General features: G+C 41.3%; 1 pseudogene; it reads right to left on the bottom strand.

The window, feature by feature from the left end:
* Positions 1–494: 494 nt before the first annotated feature.
* On the bottom strand, positions 495–2,154 carry LOC122172520 (olfactory receptor 5V1-like; annotated as a pseudogene).
* Positions 2,155–7,080: the final 4,926 nt, after the last annotated feature.

The following is a 7,080-nucleotide window of genomic DNA, read 5'->3' as shown; positions in this document are numbered from 1 at the left end:
TATTACTGGAGACAGAGACATTAATAGGGATGAATCCTGTAAGTACTACAGCTATTAAATAGGGTTTTCAACAAAATACTCTAGAAGAACTAGAGAATGCAATAGACAAAGATTTTCTTTTCACAGAACTGACCAGATCCTCAAGTAGAATAAATTAGCCATAGTTCCATTGAAGTCAGTGGGTCAGATTGAAAGAGATATTGGCCCAAAGAGAGAGAAAGAGAGAGAGAGAGCATGAATGGCTCTAGATTCTGGTGCTTCTAGCACTCACCCTAGATGGAGACCCAGGATCCTGTCCCCTTTGCTCCAGTGTCTCTTCTACCCAATGGGGATGTGGCCTGCTGAGTTGATTGGAGCCTCATTGATTTAGACCAGCTGAGGTTTTAACCAAAGTGTCAGATATCTGAGCAGAGAATCTCCCAAAAACAAGTTAACCACAGTTCTATGTTCTTTTTAAAATAATAATAATAATAATAATAATAATAAGATCGACACTACCTGAGAAATTTGAATTTCCCCAACATTTTCCCTATAGCTGTTTTCACCTCCTTGTTTTTCAGGCTATATATGATAGGGTTTAACATGGGGGCCAAGATGCTGTACTGGATCGAGAACATTTCATCCAGAACCACAGAGGAGACTGAGCTGGGTTTTGTCTACTGGAAAAAAGCTGTCAGGTACAATAAACCAACCACAATAAAGTGATAGCAGCAGGTGGAGAAGGCTTTATGCCTGTCTCCCACAGAGTGAATCCTCAGGATGGTGGAGATCATGTGAATGTAGGAGATCAGGATGAAGAGAAAGGAGGTTGATCCAAGTATGACAGCAGAAGTAAGAAGCACGACTTGATTGGTGAGGGTGTCAGTGCAGGACAGTTGTAACAGAGGAGGGAGCTCACAGCTGAAATGGTGGTTTTGATTGGGCCCACAGAAATGCAACTTGAGGGCAAAAACAGTATTAAGCAGGGCATGGAAGAAGCCCATGGTCCATGCACCACCCACCAGCTGAACACAGATACTTGTGCTCATTGTGTCCATGTAACGCAATGGGTCACAGATGGCAGCATAGTGGTCATAAGACATCACTGAGAGAATGAAAGCTTCAGTAGCAGCTTAGAGGATAAAAAGAAGAATCTGGGCAATGCAGCCAATGACAGAAATAGTTTTGTGCTCTGCTAGGAAGTTGTCAAGGCTGCTTCCCCACTCTGAACTTTAGGGTACAAATGTGGAGGCCTGCATGAAAACTTCTAAGCTTAACTACCAGCTCAGATCTGGTCCGCTGCCACCACTCCCAATGTGCTAATTCCCTTCCCTGGGTAGCCTTGAGAGACTCTTCACCAATTCCCTGGTGGATCAAGATCCAACCCCCTTCAATCTAAAAACAAGGAAAAATCAATCAGGTTCTTAAAAAGAAGGCTTTTAATGAAAGAAAAAGGTAAAAATCATCTCTGTAAAATCAGTATGGAAAATAACTTTACAGGGTAATCAAACTTAAAGAGCCCAGAGGACCCCCCTCTAGCCTTAGGTTCAAAGTTACAGTAAACAGAGGTAAACACCCTAGTAAAAGGTACATTTACAAGTTGAGAAAACAAAGATAAAATTAATACGCCTTGCCTGGCTGTTTACTTACAAGTTTGAAATATGACAGACTTGTTCAGAAAGATCTGGAGAGCCTGGATTGATGTCTGGTCCCCCTGAGTCCCAAGAGCGAACAACCACCAAAACAAAGAGCACAAACAAAAGCCTTCCCCGCACCAAGGTCTGAAAGTATCTTGTCCCCTTATTGGTCCTTTTGGTTAGGTGTCAGCCAGGTTACCTGAGCTTCTTAACCTTTTACAGGTAAAAGGATTTTGGAGTCTCTGGCCAGGAGGGATTTTACAGTATTGTTATAGTTATGACAGAAGTGCATCAGCATATTAGGCACCATGACCAAGGAATAGCAGATATCAACAAAGGATAAATGGAAGAGGAAGACGTACATAGGGATGTGAAGGTGAGAGTCAGCTCTTATCACCACCATGATCACTATGTTACCAGCCAGAGTGATTAGGTAAATAACTACAAATACCGAGAAGAGGAAAATCTGCATCTGTGGGTCACTGGAAAGTCCCAGGAGGATAAATTCGGTCACTGTGGTTTGATTTTTCATTTGCATTTATTCAGGAAATCTGTGACCTGGAAGACCAGGAAAAAAAATGAAATTAACACTTATTATGAAAATAAATTGAAATAGTATGTGGAGATCATCTGTTCCATAGGATGAATGTAAAGAGAGCTCTATTCCATTCCTTAAAATGTGTATTTTAAGAAGACTTAATTTAGAGAGCGAGAGAAAAAGAGACATGAGATGGCATTTGTGTGTTTTAGATAGGCAAGATAAGCTGGATACACAAAAGGACATGGGCATCCAACTGCCACTTTAGATGCCTAAAATCTAGAATCATATCCTACTGGTATTGACAAATTCCCTGCTCAGCTCTGGTTAAGGGATAGTCTGATATGGGGCTCCATCACTCTCCTCTTGAAGCTGTTCCTCTCTGGATAAATCATAAAAGAGGCAGTGTAGGGTTACTGGATACTTGGTCTTCTGCATCCAGGGTGAGTGTTCAAGCCACCAGGCAATAGAGGAATTTATTCTCTCTCTCTGCAATCTGGTCTTATGACTTCAATAGAGCTACAGATGTGTTATACCAACATGGGATCGGGCAGATTGGCTGCAACGAAACTATGGTCAATTTGCAGTAGCTGGACATCTGGCCAAATCTAAAAAAATAATCTCCTTCTCCGTTACAGTCTGTCAATTATTCTAGACTATTTGGTTGAAAACACTATTTAACATCTGTAGTATATAATTGGATTCTTACCTATTAAAATTATTAGGATTTTTCACGAATAATCATAATCATAGAACCATAGAACTGAAAGGGACCTGAAGAGGTCATTTAGTCCAGTCCCCTGCACTCATGGCAGGACTAAGTATTATCTAGACCATCACTGGCAGGTGTTTGTCCAACCTGCTCTTAAAAATCTCCAATGATGGAGATTCCACAATCTCCCTAGGCAATTTATTCCAGTGCTTAACCACTCTCCTGCAATTTAAGCACATTGCTTCTTGTCCTATCTTCAGAGGTTAAGAAGAACAATTCTCCCTCCTCCTTCTAACAACCTTTTATGTACTTGAAAACTGTTATCATGTCCCCTCTCAGACTTCTCTTCTCTAGACTAGCAAAACCCATTTCTTTTCAATCTTCCCTCATAGGTCATATTTTCTAGACCTTTAATCATTTTTTGTTGCTCCTCTCTGGACTTTTTCCAATTTATCCACATCTTTCCTGAAATGTGGCGCTCAGAACTGGACACAATGCTCCAGTTGAGGGCTAATCAGCGCAGTGTAGATCAGAAGAATTACTTCTTGTGTCTTGCTTACAACACTCCTCCTAATACATCCCAGAATGATGCTTTTTTTGCAATAGTGTTACACTGTTGACTCACATTTAGCTTGTGGTCCACTTTGACCCCCAGATCCCTTTCCGCAGTTCTCCTTCCTAGGCAGTCCCTTCCCATTTTCTATGTGTGCAACTGACTGTTCATTCCTAAGTGGAATACTTTGCCTTTCTCCATATTGAATGTAATACTATTTACTTCAGACCATTCCTTCAGTTTGTCCAGATCATTTTGAATTATAATCCTATCCCCCAAAGCACTTGCAACCCTCTCAACTTGGTATCATCCATAAACATTATAAGTGTACTCTCAATGCATTATCTAAATCATTCATGAAGATACAGAACAGAACCAGACCCAGAATTGATCCGTTCAGGACCCTACTCGTTATGCCCTTCCAACATGAGTGTGAACCACTGATAACTACTCCCTGGGAACTGTTTTCCAACCCGCTATGCACCCACCTTATCATAGCTCCATCTAGGTTGTATTTCTCTAGTTTATGAGAAGGTCATGTGACACTGTATCAAGAAGAAATGAATGTGACCAGAAAACATTATCTCAACACAGTGACATAATTTTGAAAAGAGGGGCCTGATAGAAAATTATTGGGAGTTTTGCTCCTAAGTCACTTAAACTCCGACTCCGTGGGATTTTTTACTCCGTTTTCTGCACGTCTGAATATCAGGCTGTACATACAGTAGAGACATTTTCCTGCCCTCCTGGAAGTGAATGACATCTGTTATTAATGGAAAAGGGAATGAAATCAATGTTCTGTCCAATGTCAAAATTATGTTTGTCCCCATACAACACTAGAGAGAAACTGAACCTTTCCTCCATTATCAGCTCATGAGATAAATGTCTAAGGAAGGAGATGGACCTTGCACTAAAACATGAATATGAACACAGGCAGATTCTGTGCACAGGGAAATTCAATTCCAAGGGCATTTTCCAGAGAATGCCCTTCCTCTGACCTTCCCCCACCCACACAGAATACAAACTACTGCACCAGCTGATCTCAGCTATCTCAGTGCTGCCTTAAGAAAGAGAGAAGGAGAGAGCTGAGTGATTCAAGTAAATCAGTTTCGACAGACATGGCCCCTTTTTTGTAACAGTCTGTGTGAGCAGACTGCTGCAGCCAGGTAGAAATCAATGGGACTCTGCAGAGACCTACCCCTAGATAAGAGGGGCAGAATCCGGTCTTTTGAAATGAAAAGGATACAAAAAAATAAGAAGGAATACAAATATGAATCAACTCATTCTGCCCTGTGATTTTCTCTTAGCTGACTCCAAGACTAGGAGCTGATTCTTGAGAGTTGTTTAAATGCTGTCTTGTTCCCCTGGGACAATCACTGCAGTTATCTCTCTGTAACAAGCCCCCAGTAACATTGTGCTGGGTCAGCCCTTTAAGCAATGGTCTACGGTACCTAAGAACCAACCAAACTCACAAAGCAGCACAGGGTACATTAATGCCTCCCCAGTACCTTTAACCTAGTTGTTAGCCTAGTGGTTAGGGAACTCACCTGGGTCATGGGAGATCCTCATGCAATTCCTTCTCGGTCTGATGTAGAGCAAAGATTTGAAGTTATGTCTCCTGTCTCTCAGGAAAATGCTTTAATCTCTGTGCCATAGGCCTTGATGGAAACCTAAGCATAAGTAACTGTATTAACCAAAGGCTGGGAACCAGAGTAGGCTGGTCTTTGTCAGAAAACAATGCACCAGGTAAGCACATTCCTGACCAGAGAGGATGGTACAAAAACACACAGATCTCTCAAGTAACTATGTAAACAGATTTTTAAGAGATGGTACAAGAGTACACTGACCCCTCATAATATAAGATTGGGATGACAGAATAACGGGTGAGGATGTTTTGTTCTAACTAACAGGTATGAGGATAAGGGTGGTAACTAACAGCATCTGGTGTGTAATACATAACACGTTTGTATCATTGTATAAAAGGAGATGTCCAATGAGGGGCATTTTTGAATTGGTCAAGGGGACAGGACCCTGATGTCCCATCTTGTCACAGAAATACATGTGTTAGTGTCCCTGTGACCTCTTGGACAGGGCACTAGTACCATGCTTTGCTGACAATAAACCTGGCCAAGGGCTTTAGCCACCAAACCGAGCCTGTGATTTTTCTTTAGGAATAACATTGAGGTCTACTGAACTGGGTAAGCTGCATTACCTGCTTGTGCAGCTGACACCGGAGATCCAAGAACACCAGCACTGAGCAGCCTTAAGAACTCTCTACAGCACTTACAACTTGGTCTATAAGGCATTTTGTAGCAGGGCTTTCTCAGTGTCTCTGAAGGTAGTTTGCTTTGTAAAGTCAGCAGCACATCACCAGCAGCAGAAACACATGGCTGTAATGCAGCCATGGTGGCATGTAGAATGGGTTTCCATCTTGAATGGTCCTTTCCAAGTCTTCTTCCTTTCACAAGAGTCAGGATGGGATGATTTAGATTTCTTAAATCCCACAAAATTGCATCTTTCAATCTTATTCATGGTTGCACTCGTGCTCTACTTCCTACTACCTCCATTGTATAAACCTTCTGTAAAAGCATACAGTCTTCTGAACATTGTGCATACCCCCACCATTGAAGTCATCTTCTTCTCAATTAATGCAAGACTGCAACTTGCTGGGATCATTTAAGTATCTCCCTGTTTGTGACAAAAACAAATCAATGGATGTCAAGGATATGTCATAACTTTTGACACTGAAAACTGTTTAATTTCCTCTCCTCCGCTGTTTTTAATGAATATGTTTCTCCTCTGTATAACAGAGTTGTCATCACTACCATATTGAATACTTGTCCCAAACAGAGGGCTTTGAAGGTGCTGAAATGTCATTGACACAAGACCCATCAGATGTATGACTTCTTCAGATATAGAAACTCGTGCCGTCAAACAATTACCCAGATAGAAAAAGCCAGACAATAGGTCTTTGCTCAAAGTGCAAGTTCAAAATGAGGGATTCCAGAGGAGTCAGTTGCATTCCCTTCCTCCCCCACCCACCCCCAAGAATTTCCTTGAAAATCCATTTCACATGTCTTGGCCCCAAATGTCCTTTGAAGTTCCTAATGTCTCCCAGAGATTGCACTAATCAGAACTTCCTCCTAAATAAGCTCCATAAATTCTTGCAATAGTACATAAATATTTTCATTTTTAATACAGCAAACTCCAGAGATATTTACATTAATTCAATAAGGTTTAAGGTAATTCTTTAGGGTTTGTGCAGGATGTTACAGGACACTTTCATATCTGTCAAAATGACAATCTTGAAATATATTGTCTCAACATTTTACTGCACTTACTAGACTCAATCCTTCTTCTAGCCTTACTCCCATTTGTATGGGATTGGCTCTTCTTGTCTTTATAATCTATTCCAGCCTGTCCTGACAGCTATTCCTCAGAAACTCTGCAACTAATCAAATCCTTTACTATGACATCCATTCATCCATCTAGTTCTGGGTTTGTCTACCCTTCTCTTACCCTCCCCTTCTAAATTTAACACCCTGTCATCCAATCTTCTTTTCACATGGCCAAACCCTCTAAAACTGGACCCCCTCGGCTTTTCTATAACTGGTACCACCTTCACACTTCCCCTACTTTGTTCATTCCAAACATGGTCAAT

Source organism: Chrysemys picta, chromosome 12, assembly GCF_011386835.1.
Source record: "Chrysemys picta bellii isolate R12L10 chromosome 12, ASM1138683v2, whole genome shotgun sequence".
Classification (NCBI taxonomy): Eukaryota; Metazoa; Chordata; order Testudines; family Emydidae; genus Chrysemys; species Chrysemys picta.
The sequence above is the reverse complement of the archived record's forward strand: the minus strand, read 5'-3'. Positions and strand labels throughout refer to the sequence as shown.